Consider the following 13,945-nt stretch of genomic DNA (forward strand, 5'->3'; position numbering starts at 1 on the left):
AAGAGTTGCAAAAGTGCATTAAAGAGTGGAAACTAAAAATGTAAGAGCCCAAACTAGATTAGACAAATGTGTGACTATAATAACACAGATTTATGTCTCATTTAAGAATTAAAGATTAATATGTGAATTAAAAAAAGAAAAAAAAATAATTTTTACCTCTATCTCTTCCTAAAGTTGAGTTTTCGTTTATTTGCCTCTTTTTGAGCTAACCATGATTTTTACATCACACTTTGACTGTCTGTCGTGTCTACCATTTGTGAGATTGCACTTGACGAGTTCTTTTCAATATGGGAGATTAAATGCTCCTTTTTCGATTGCTGCCTTTGTAATATGCAGCCGAAGTGTAACTGCCGACTCTTTCGTATTGTGCAGTCGTTGGGTTCTGCAATGTTGCTGATGCTATTCTACTTTTGCTTTTGAACGAACGTATAGAGGAGCGGGGTAGAGCAGGGCGGGTAGGTAGTTCAGCAACATTAGCAGCAATTGCTGTTTTGGTATTGTGCTGCCATTGTGCATTTGGTGTGTGAGCGCTTGATGTTGTTGTCCTTTGCCGTATCTTCCATACAGGCTGTGTGCAGCAGTGGCAATAGTTTCATGCTCTGCTCTGTGGTGCATGTCGTCGCTTCGTTCGTTGGTTCGTTGGCTATGAGTCCTTGTTTTTGTTTTCCTTTTGCATTTCCCTGTGTGATGTGTGTGCGTTTTCAGGCGTTCTTTTTTTTTTTGTTTTTTGGCCAATGACTATGAGATGGTTACAAACATTAGTCTAAAAGCGACAATCTATATGAACGGTCGCGCTTTTACGCTAATTTTTGAAAATAGAAAACCCAACTAAAATCAGCATACCCGCAAATAAATATTTTCCCGCTGCTACAGAATCATAGAGCAAAAGTTTTACGCCAAAGCCAAATCTAATTAAAATCTGCTTAAATTACGAGAGTATTTAATTTCCAAAAAAAAAAAGAAAAAAGAAAAATACGCCAAAAAAGAAAAATTAAATCCTCTCTGTTTGAGGCTTTCAAGGCGCTTTTGGCTTGGCAAGGATAACCCAACGCAGCAAAGAGCAAGCAAACGAAACGAACAGCACAGTAATAACCGCTAATGAAATTTGCAAGTTTAACCACTTTTAAAAATTAACTAACAAAAAATAAAAGAGGGGAAACGGAAAACCAAAACCTAGAAAAACAAGACGCCAACAAATTATCCGCATAAAGAGCTCCAGAGCAACCTTCTAGGCATTAACATCAAGAAAAAGTGTTGAAATATGTTGAGTAAGTCTGCCAACGTCGCGCTTTGTTAAAATTCAAATTGAAATATTCGCAAACGTTTGAAGACGGCGAGTCTTAATGCTCCCTTTTTGCGTCAACTAACCATCCATCTTTTGAATATCCCTGTAGTCATTGTGTGTGAAGTGTAAGTTTTTACCGCTCTGCCTCCCCCCGCCTTACAGCCAACCTTAGCCACAAAAGTCAACCAGACCAAATAAAGACCGGGAAGACGAAAAAAGTAACACGAAACGCGAAACACCAAGAAAACGCAGCAAAGACTCTCAAAGTTATTTCCTCGTTAAAAATTTGTTTATGCTGTTCACTGCTCCTGGCGCTGGCTTGCCTCCATCTCCTCCAACGCCAAGCAAAGGAGACCAAGAGAAATAATTTGCAACACAAAGTTCGTGTAATTGCTAAATTAAACAGATAATTTGAAAAATTAAAAGTTTGCGCCATAAAACAAAGAAATCTCCCGCAAGTGTAACCAATTTCGATAAAAATAAAAATAACCATAAAGCAAGAAATTCAAGTAAAAACCAACAAAAGTCAATATCCTTTTACAAAACCCTGCCCCTTTGCTCAAACCCATAAAATAGAAAAAAATACTTTCTCCGTAACATTGAGGTAAACGTGTGTTAAGTGTTGATAAATCACTGCCACTTGGTAATGGTGACGACGCTAATGGTGTTGGTAATGGTGGTAATGGTGTTGCTTGAGGTATTTTTAGTGCAACAAATTTGCAACAGCATTTCAAACTAACTTAGCACCCAGTGCATCAACAGCAGCAGCAAATTTTCAATTCAGGTCAGTAATGCTTATCTTCCACTTGTTTATCTTCATTTCACCCATAAACAGAATATTTCAATATAAACTTTAATGAGGCTAGTTGAAGTCAAAATGAAGTACCCAAGGGCTTGAAGAAAAAGAAAAAAAAATTTAAGAATTTTTGCCTAATTAAATATTTCTAAAAAAAAAACTTTAAATCGTAGGATTTTATTAAAAAAATGATTTTTATAAAATATTTTGCTGAAATTGCAAAAAAATTTAACACAATTTGACATTTATAAACCAGTAAGGAAGGGTAAAAGTCGGGCGGTGCCGACTGTATACTACCCTACACCTACCCTATAAGTAAAATGGGGGAGCTATATCCAATTCTGAACCAATTTTGACGGACTTTGGCGAGAAAATGTGTTCAAACTGTAAAAACTACGGTTGACAAATGACAACATTATGGCAAATTACCCAAAATCTGACAAACATATATTTGGGAGCTATATCTAATTCTGAACCGATTTCGTGCAAACTTCTCAGATAATGTGGTAGTCGTCGAGGAAAGCGTTATGCAAAATTGTGGCAAGATTGGTCAAACAATGCGCTTGCAGTGGCTCTTGGGGTGAAAATCTGGCGATATACATATATGACAGCTATATCTAAATCTGAGCCGATTTCTATGAAATTCTCCAGTAATATTGAGAGTCAAGAGAAAATCCCTCCTGCCAAATTTCGACAGAATCGGATAACAAATGACCATTTTATTGCAGTATTACTGCAAAACGGATGAACATATATATGGAAGCTACATACAAATCTGAACCGATTTTGATAAAACTCGCCTATATTGTCGGAAGTCTTAAGAAAATCCTTCCTGCCAAATTTCGAGAAAATCGGTTTACAAATGACCATTTTATTGCAGTATTAGTGCACATCGGACGAACATATATATGGGAGCTATATCCAAATCTGAACCGATTTTAATGAAACTCGCTTGCAATGTCGGGAGTCTTAAAAAAATCCCTCCAGCCAAATTTTGACAGAATCGGATAACAAATGACAATTTTATTGCATTTTTACTGCAAATCGGACGAACATATAAATGGGAGCTATATCCAAATCTAAACCGATTTCTATGAAATTCATCATTAATATCGAGAGTCATAAGAAAATCCTTCCTCCTAAATTTCGAGAAAATCGGTTAACAAATGACCATTTTATTGCATTTTTACTGCAAATCGGACGAACATATATATTGGAGCTTTATCAAAATCTGTACCGATTTTAATGAAACTAGCCTGTAACGTCGGGAGTCTTAAAAAAATCTCTCCTGCCAAATTTCGAGAGAATAGGTTAACAAATGATCATTTTATTGCAGTATTACTGCAAATCGGACCTACATATATATGGGAGCTATATCCAAATCTGTACCGATTTTGATAAAACTCGCCTATATTGTCGGAAGTCTTAAGAAAATCCTTCCTGCCAAATTTCGACAGAATTGGTTAACAAATGACCATTTTATTGCAGTATTACTGCAAATCGGACGAACATATATATGGCAGCTATATCCAAATCTGAACCGATTTTAATGAAACTCGCTTGCAATGTTGGGAGTCTTAAAAAAATCCCTCCTGCCAAATTTCGACAGAATCGGTTAACAAGTGACCATTTTATTGCTGTATTACTGCAAATCGGACGAACATATATATGGGAGCTATATCCAAATTTTAACCGATTTTTACCAATTTCAATAGGCTTCGCCTCTAGGCTCAAGAACACGCCCATACCTAATTTGAAGACGATCGGATGAAAATTGCGACCTGTAGTTTGTACAGAAATTAACATGGACAGACGGACAGACAGACAGATAGACGGACAGACAGACAGACAGACAGACGGACATAGCTAAATCGAATCAGAAAGTTATTCTGAGTCGATCGGTATACTTATCAATGGGTCTATCTCTCTATCTTTTGGATATTACAAACTAATTCACTAAGTTATTGGGTTGCCCAAAAAGTAATTGCGGATTTTTTCAAAGAAAGTAAATGCATTTTTAATAAAACTTAGAATGCACTTTAATCAAATATACTTTTTTACACTTTTTTTCTAAAGCAAGCTAAAAGTAACAGCTGATAACTGACAGAAGAAAGAATGCAATTACAGAGTCACAAGCTGTGAAAAAATTTGTCAACGCCGACTATATGAAAAATCCGCAATTACTTTTTGGGCAACCCAATATAATACCCTGTACTACAGTAGTGGTGTAGGGTATAAAAAGCATGAGTCCAAGGATAGAGCCCTATGGAACACCTCTTGATGCATCAAGATTTCGAGATAAGAATATTATGGTTCACTTTTTCAAAGGCTTTACTGGTACCATTGCCCATATTTTGCCTCAATTCTTCCACGACGTCAATTAGAACAGTGGAAAAGTTTCTTTTTTTGTACAAAATCCAGATTGTTTATCAGTCAAAAACTCTTTAAAATTTAGGAAGGCATGAATTTGAGTATTCATAATACACTCCAAAACTTTAGACAAAAATGGCAGGATAGCAATCGGATGAAAATCAGAATTCTGTTTGGGTATCGGTATAATTTTTGCTAATTTCCAGTCTGTTGGGAATGTTGTCCTTGTAAGGATGTTGTTAAAAATGTATGTTACAAATGGAAGTATCTTCGGGAGTACCATTTTGGCAAATCTAGGATTTATGTCATCAAATCCCGTTGCGTCAGACTTTATGGTTGCAAAACTTTGTAGAACTTCTTCGGGACTTAGACATCTACTTTTATAGGAAAATTTTGCTACAAGTGCAAAAAAATTTGACAGTTATAGAAAATGCCAAAAAAAAAAAATCTGAAAAAAAAAATTCCTGAAAAATTGTTTGAAGTTTAATTATACCCTAAACCACCACTGTGGTACTGGGTTTTTGGTTGCAACGCTTGGAAGGAGAAGAGCTAGACCAATTGATAAGCATACCGATCAGCTTAGAATTACTCGATTTAGCTATGTCCTTTGTGATCAAGTTGCAGGTCGCATTTATTGTCCGATTGCCATGAAATTTTGCACAAGTCCTTTTTTTTGGCCCAAGGACGAATGCTGTTGATTTTGATCAAAATCGGTTCAGATTAAGATATAGCTTCCTTATATATCTTTCATACGATATGGACTTTTAGGGCTATGGAAGCCACAATTTCGACCCGATCTTTCCAAATTTAACACGGGGTGTTTTTTTTTACATCCTCATGTGCGCAAAATTGCTTCAAAATCGGTCCCGATCTAGATATAGCTCCCATTGGAGGCCATTGTAGCGCAGAAGTTAGCATGTCCGCCTATGACGCTGAACGCCTGGTATCGAATCCTGGCCATCAGAAAAAATGTTCAGTGGTGGTTTTCCCTTCCTAATGCTGGCAACATTTGTGAGGTACTATGCTATGTAAAACTTTTCTCCAAAGAGATGTCGCACTGCGGTACACCGTTCGGACTCGGCTATAAAAGGGAGCTTCATTGAGCTTAAACTTGAATCGGACTGCACTCATTGATATGTGAGAAGTTTGCCCCTGTTCCATAGTGGAATGTTCATGGGGAAAATTTACAATACTGCCATCAGAGACGTACCCAAGATTTAATTTTTTCATTTTTTCAAAATCAAAAATTGCCAAAATTCTTGTTTCTGTGAAAATGGTAAAGATATTTCAATTTTTTTTTTGAAAATTGTGGTATTGGATTTTGAATATTGGATGCAGGAACTGACACATCGGCGGCGACATTTGGTCATAAAGTCAGAGTTGAATTTTACACTGATTGCCAACACAAATATCTTTTTGGAAGTTGTAGTAATGGCTTCAAACGCTAGACAACGGTTCTTTCTGCTACCCCGTGTGCTCAGGTTCGCATTAATGACAAAAAATTCTCAAGAATAGGGCTGCCTTAAAAAAATTCTATTGGGTTGCCCAAAAAGTAGTTGCGGATTTTTTAAAAGAAAGTAAGTGCATTTTTAATAAAACTTAGAATGAACTTTAATCACATATACTTTTTTTACACTTTTTTTCTAAAGCAAGCTAAAAGTAACAGCTGATAACTGACAGAAGAAAGAATGCAATTACAGAGTCACAAGCTGTAAAAAAATCTGTCAACGTCGACTATATGAAAAATCCGCAATTACTTTTTGGGCAACCCAATCGCTCATGTTAGGAAAGAGGTATCGTAATGAAATTTGGATTATCGTAAAGTAATTTGGATTATCGCAATTACTTTTTGGGCAACCCAATAGCTCATGTTAAGAAAGAGGTATCGTAATGAAATTTGGATTATCGTAAAGTAGACAACTGAAATCAGTTATAACAACTTTTCCCGTCATGTTTTAAGGGAAAATTGGCTTGTCAAAAGTCGGCAATTTTTTATTCCCAAAAGTCAAACGAAAATATTTCTCAAAATTATTATGCCCGGTCGCTTCATTGCCCCCGATGGTACACCCAATATCAAGATGTTACTGTATCGTAGCATTAAAAGCTTTAACCTTACCCGTAAAGTAAGAACATTTTGAAACTTTTAGTGCCTAAATGTATGAATTAAAAAAAACTCTAGTCGGCCAATAGATACTGTCAATGTGTAACTGTATCTCAATTTTGAGATCTTTAGCTCAATCCGTAAATAAGGTACCATTTTGTACGTTTTAGTACCCAAATGTAAAAATGTCATAACAATCTTCTAGTCATTCATAACATACTGCCAATTTGTAACTGTATCCCTAATTTCACAAATGTATTGGGTTGCCCAAAAAGTAATTGCGGATTTTTTTAAAAAAAGTAAATGCATTTTTAATAAAACTTAGAATGAACTTTAATCAAATATATAATTGCCATTTTGTTCGATAACCTTTTGCCATCTTCCTGGCAAATTTAGTATTCCACGCTCATAGAACTTCTCGCCTTTATCTGCAAAAAACTGAACCAAGTGCGATTTTATAGCCTCATCATTGCTGAAAGTTTTACCATTTAAGGAGTTCTGCATAGATCGAAATAAATGGTAGTCTGATGGTGCAAGGTCAGGGCTATATGGTGGATGCATCAAAAGTTCCCAGCCAAGTTCACTCAACATAACAATCTTCTAGTCACTCCGTACATTGTGCCTAGATGTAATTGTATTCCCAATTTCCGAGCTGTAGCTCAATCCGTAAATAAGGTGCCATAATATACATTTTAGTACCAAAATGAGCGAATATCAACAAAATCTTTTAGTCGTCCGGTCCATTCTGCCAAGATGTGCCTGTATCCCAAATTTCAGATGTGTAGCTCAGTCTATAAAGAAAGTACAAAATAGTACCAAAAACAGAACTTAAGTACTTTTTATTCCACTCCTGGTACGATGTCGACATTTCTTATTTGGTACAACTTTTCGATCATTTTTAGCAATTTTTTTTTTAATTTTACTCTTTTCCGTTTACTGTAAAAGTGTAAAAAAAAGTATATTTGATTAAAGTTCATTCTAAGTTTTATTAAAAATGCATTTACTTTCTTTTAAAAAATCCGCAATTACTTTTTGGGCAACCCAATAAGCTATATCGTACTCTTTGGTACCAAAATGTATGATTTGTTACAAATACTTATTCAGTCAACATGTATTTCTTAGTAGAACCAACATATAAAATTTCAGAGGTCTAGCTCAATCCGTAAAAGAAAGTATAAAATGGTACCAAATACGGTACTGAACGTACTTTTCTTCCGTTTCCATTAAAATTTTTCATATTATTCTAAAGAAAGTATAAAATGGTACCAAATACGGTACTAGACGTACTTTTCTTCCGTTTCCATTACAATTTTTCATATTATTCATATTATTATTCATACATCCATACAAGATAAAGCTGACTCGAAAATTAAAGCCGATACCCCATTTGAATGGTTTGCGTTTAATTTAAAAAAAAAAAATATAAAGTTCTTATTGGGAAACCCGATATTATAACTTAGAGCATTTGTTTGAAGAGAGATACAAATGAAAATTTTGCAAATTTTGCCCATGAACATTCCACTAAGGAACAGGGGCAAACTTCTCACATATCAATGAGTGCAGTCCGATTCAAGTTTTAAGCTCAATGATAAGGGGCCTCCTTTTTATAGCCGAGTCCGAACGGCGTGCCGCAGTGCGACACCTCTTTCGAGAGAAGTGGAGGCCACCGTAGCGCAGAGGTTAGCATGTCCGCCTATGACGCTGAACGCCTGGGTTCGAATCCTGGCGAGACCATCAGAAAAAATTGTCAACGGTGGTTTTCCCCTCCTAATGCTGGCAACATTTGTGAGGTACTATGCCATGTAAAACTTCTCTCGTAAGAGAGATACACCCTTTGATAAGTATGTAGAATTGACTCATAACCACTTTCTGATTCAACTCTGTCCGTCTTTCCATCCATGTTAAGTTGTGTACAAAAAACAGGTATTTTTTGTTTTGGTCTACGGACGAAATTGAAATTGGATGAAATCGGTTCAGATTTGGATACAGCTCTTCCATAAAGAGTGATTTTTAGGTATTATCTTTTTGGCAACCTTGGTTTAAACAACTCACGCACATTTCGTGTTTTGTTTCATAGTCAAACATCTTCTGTTTGGTCTATAATTAAACCATGAATCCTCTTACAAACGAACAACGCTTCCGGATTAATGAATTTTATTATCAAAACGCATGCTCTGCTAAGAAAGTTCATCGCGCGCTTCCTCCATTTAATGGTTAGTTTAATCGACCCATTGTGACTCAATTTCGCACCAAATTTACATTGTTTGGTATTAAACCACCAATACGCTTACGTAGAGTGCGAACTGAAATATATTTCGGCCAGTGTTAATGATGACCATCAGTTATAGAAGTGTCGCTGTTAGCAGCTATTTGGCCTTTGTTACTCAAAAAGGCAGAAAATTTTGGGAAAGGATTTAGGTGCAAGAATTGAACCTGAAAGACTTACCGCAACGCTGAATTTTTGGTAAATGGCCTTTTGCAAAGTTGGCCGAAGATCCACTTTTTTATCGAACAATTGTGTTCAGCAACGAAGCTCATTATTGGCCTAATGGGTATGTAAATAAGCGGAATTGTCGTTTTTGGAATGAAGATCAGCCAGAAGCATTGCAAGAGCTACCAAAGCATCCAGAAAAAGTAACAGTTTGGTGCGGTTTATGGGCTGGTGGTCTCATTGGACCGTACTTCTTCAAAGATGATTTAGTCTTTTACACTTCTGTCTGCTGTGCTACAGTGTTTTAAGCTATTGAACCGAATCTTGGCGCATATAATTTTCTAACAGTTTGGTGCGGTTTATGGGCTGGTGGCATCATTGGACCATACTTCATCAAACATGATTTAGTCTTTTACACTTTTGTCTGCTGTGCTACAGTGTTTTAAGCTATTGAGCCGAATCTTGGCACATATAATTTTCTACCAGTTTAATGTCTAAGGCCCATAGACGCCGTATTTATTACCCGATTTTGATGAAATTTGACACAGTCAGTATAAAGCCCATTAACATTTGTGCCAAAAATGGTTCAGATCTTTCTATAGTTGGATATAGCTGGCCTATGTAACCATCTCCCGATATAAGGTCTTTGGCCCATAGAAGCCTCATTTATTGTCCGATTTCGCTGACCTTATCAAATAGATCTAGATCGGACAATATAATGACATATCTGCCATATTTTCTAAACTTCCGATTTTAGGTCTAATGCCCAAAGACGATGCATTTATTGTACGATTTTGCTGAAATTTGGCACAGTTAGTTTAATTCGATGTCCGTGTCAACTATGGTTCAGATCGTTCTACGATTGGATATATTTAGTTGCCATGTGTAACCATCTCTCGATATAAGTTCTTGGGCCATAGAAGCCGCATTTATTGTCCGATTTCGCAGAAATGTGTTAGGCCCTTCGTTGTCCGTGCTTTGCTCGATATATCTGCTACGGATTCATTAATGATGCATTTTCACCGGAATTTGTCGAAAGCCGGTTTACATATACATATACCTGAATAGGTGGGTATCCAAAGTACTGTCCTGCAGAACTTAATGCACTTATGCACTGGCCACATTTTTATTCCAATCGCCTATATTTTTGAAGTTTAAACCGCATAACTTGTGACTTGGTTTTATAAAAAGCTAATTTTATTGGAAACTAGCCGATGTGCTTCGCTACACTCTTAAGGGTTCGAGGTCCCCTCCTGATATAGTCCAAATTTGTATATAATTTATATTCGTATTTAACTCTCAAATACCTTTCAAAAAAAATCCCATTCTATCCCGTTTGGCATACATGTCCTATGAGACTTAACTTTGGAGTGGGGCGACCCCCCAGCAATTATCCCAAATTTCATATTCTACTCTCAATTGGGTCCCATTCTGTCTCGTTCGGTGCATATCCACTTCGGGCATAATTTTGGGGTGGGAACGAGCAGCTTGAGAATAGACCCCAAATTCTTATTTAGGTTTCGTATTCTACTTCCATTTACCTTCCATTTGATACCCATATTGCCCAACAGGTGAATATGTAATTTTTGGGCGGTTTTTAGGGATTGGACCGAACCCCCTGTACTTGGGGCCAAATTTTTACCTCAAGTACGTACGCTACTCTTAAATACCTTTCGTTTGATATCCAAATTGTCCCACTCGGTAAACATGCACGATTGGCGGATTTTAAAATCTTAAAATCTGGCACAGAAAGTCCTTCAGCCTCTCTTTAAACTGGTCCACATACAAGTATAGCTGCCATATGTACGCTATGCCTGACTTCAAGACGACTTCAGTATTTTGAGAATTTGGTCAGTTTTGCTTGGAGATCCTATTAAATCATATTGCACTAAATCAATATTCTCTGGTACCAGAAGATTGACTTTCTGCGATTTTATTTCACACCTAATTGTGTCTCTTAGGCACCCAAAGTATTGCAAGACCAATAATTACAACTTTTTCTCCAATTGAGCCTTTATTAAGTCTATGACTATGACTATGAAGTTACAACAAATAGAGCGGCTTCATATTTTCATGTATCCCGTGCTAAATTACATCAATTAACACTGACATAATCATATTAACTATGCGATGTAATGGCTATCTATGCGTTAACTCTTAAAGACATCTAGGGAAACAATAAGGCTGCAGAGCATAAAACTAGATTTGCCAAAGTATTCACCCATGTCGAGACATATTGATACACTTTTTTTAAACTAAATGCGCCAAAGTGCTTTGGCTGTGGTTATTTAACATATCAGGAAGTATAGAGCATAGCGATAAGCAAGTTATGGGAAAAAAACTCCTTTTTTAAATGTGGGAGGAGAAGCGATAACTTTTTCAAGCCTTTTCAGATTTTTTGTGCTTCCATTAACTTCAGTTATGTATTGGATCTTTCACTAGACATCCTTGCCGAGTATGATGTCAATCAGACCATAATTGAAGGTGTCTGCCATAGAAAGTAATGTCCTCATATTAGGTCTTAAGTCCATAAATAACGCATTTATTGCCATATTTAAACTGCTCAACATTCTCGCCTGGTTGCTTTTTTGAATTGGATTACACCGCAGCGCAAAGGTTAACATGTTCGCCTATGACGCTGAAATCTTAGGTTCGAATCTTGGGTAGGTTAGGTTAGGTTTAAGTTGCAGTCTGCCATCAGACTCACTTAGACGTTTTCGTCCATTGTCATTGCACAGGAACAGAAGAAGGAAGATGCCTTCCAGTTCCTACCGTTGAACCATCCAGATCGCTTTAAGGAAATGAGAACCTAAATGAAATGAGAACCTAAAGTGGAACTCCTTCTAACTGCTAGTGCGGGACACACACACAGAAGGTGTTCTATAGTCTCTTCTTTCTCGATGTCCTCACAGCTTCTGCAAAAGTCGTTGCTGGCAACCTTCAGTCTGTCAGCATGTTTTCCGATTAGACAATGACCTGTCAAGACGGACACAATGACTGAGACTTCTGTTCTAGCCAATGACAGCAAAGCAGTAGACTTCTTCAAGTCTACAATATTTTACGAAGAATCTTTCTCTCAAACACTTCAAGTACTGCCTCATCTGCTTTCACAAGTACCCATGCTTCTGAACCATATAACAGCACAGGTAGTATCAGTCTCTAGTACAGTGTAATCTTCATCTGTCGAGAGGTGGCCTCGTTTCTAAACCGCTTACTTAGACCAAAGTAGCATCTGTTTGCCAGTATTATTCTTCGCTTTATCTCAAAACTGCTGCCATTCGTTTCGGTGCCGAGTTATAAAGGGTGATTTTTTTGAGGTTAGGATTTTCATGCATTAGTATTTGACAGATCACGTGGGATTTCAGACATGGTGTCAAAGAGAAAGATGCTCAGTATGCTTTGACATTTCATCATGAATAGACTTACTAACGAGCAACGCTTGCAAATCATTGAATTTTATTACCAAAATCAGTGTTCGGTTCGAAATGTGTTCAAATTTTGACAAATTTTGTTCAGCGATGAGGCTCATTTCTGGTTGAATGGCTACGTAAATAAGCAAAATTGCCGCATTTGGAGTGAAGAGCAACCAGAAGCCGTTCAAGAACTGCCCATGCATCCCGAAAAATGTACTGTTTGGTGTGGTTTGTACGCTGCTGGAATCATTGGACCGTATTTTTTCAAAGATGCTGTTGGACGCAACGTTATGGAGAATGAACACATTTAAAGTTACTGACTGTCTCAAAGTTGTGGTTCGCAACTTTCTTCATTTCTTTTATCTGCTCGATTGTGCAATGCTTCTTGGGAGTTGAAACCATCCATTTCATCTTATCTCCATTGACTGATTGATTGAGACGTCTGTTCTGGCCAATGACAGCAAAGCAGTAGACCTCTTCAAGTCTATATGAGGCCACATAGTTTTGGAATGCTCACAGGTCCCTTTTTGTGACCATCTGTCATTCGTTGCCCTTCGGGCCTGGTCCTGAAAACTTAGCTTACATGTCCCTAGAGGCATACCCGCAGATTCCAGTGTTCCTGGAGTGTGTAAGGTAGTTTCGCAAGCTCGTCTGCTTTAGAATGCCCTGGGATATCTCTGTGGCCCAGCACCCAAAACAGGTGAATTTTGAACTGCTCAGCCATCTCGTTGAGATATCTGCGACAGTCGAGGGTGGTTTTTGTGTTCAGAAATACGTTCTTCAGAGATTTAATGGCTGACTGGCTGTCTGAGAAGATATTTATGCCAATCGTCGTAATGACATTATATCTTAGCCATTCCAACACTTCCTTAATTGCAAAGATCTCTGCTTGATACACACTGCAGTGGTCGGGTAACCTCTTCGATATGACCAGTTCTAGATCTTTAGAGTACACCCCAAAGCCCACTTGGTCGTTTTGTTTGGAACCATCCATATAGAAGTCTATGTAACTTCTATTGCCAGGGATATCGTACTACCAATCGGTTCTATCAGGAATAGTTGTACAGTTCTTGTTATCAAAAAGCGGCTCAGGTAGGGTGTAATCCTCACTGCCTGGATCATCAGATATTGGATCTAGTATAACACAGTGTCCGTGGCCACACACATGACCAATGAGAAAGCTTCCTTAACCTCACGGCAGTGATCGCTGCAATTTGTCTAGCCACAATGTCCAGAGGCATAAGATGTAGCATTAAATTCAGTGCATCAGATGGTGTCGTCCTCAGTGCGGCTGTGATACACAAACAAGCCATCCTTTGGATCCGGTTAAGTATTGAGCAGTAGATGGATTTTTGAAGCGCCGTCCACCAGACCACAACACCATATAGCATAATAGGTCCGACAACTGCAGTATATACCCAATGCATTACAACAAACAACAACAAATTTTGCGCATGAACATTCCACTAAGGAACAAGGGCAAACTTCTCACCTATCAATGAGTGCAGTCCCATTCAAGTTTAAGCTCAATGATAAGGGGCCTCCTTTT

At 37.5% G+C, this 13,945-nt stretch overlaps 1 protein-coding gene across 5 annotated transcripts in view; it reads left to right on the forward strand.

The window, feature by feature from the left end:
* LOC106083996 (protein muscleblind) overlaps positions 1-13,945 on the forward strand; it is a 913,910-nt gene that overhangs the window by 51,894 nt on the left and 848,071 nt on the right. The window contains exon 1 of one of the 5 annotated variants that reach the window (XM_059368560.1): positions 986-1,268. The exons of 1 other annotated variant lie outside the window; for it this stretch is intronic. The gene's annotated coding sequence lies outside the window, so the exon portion shown is untranslated. 3 more of the 5 variants (XM_059368562.1, XM_059368563.1, XM_059368556.1) reach the window with 3 other exon arrangements.

Source organism: Stomoxys calcitrans, chromosome 5 (genome assembly GCF_963082655.1).
Source record: "Stomoxys calcitrans chromosome 5, idStoCalc2.1, whole genome shotgun sequence".
Classification (NCBI taxonomy): domain Eukaryota; kingdom Metazoa; phylum Arthropoda; class Insecta; order Diptera; family Muscidae; genus Stomoxys; species Stomoxys calcitrans.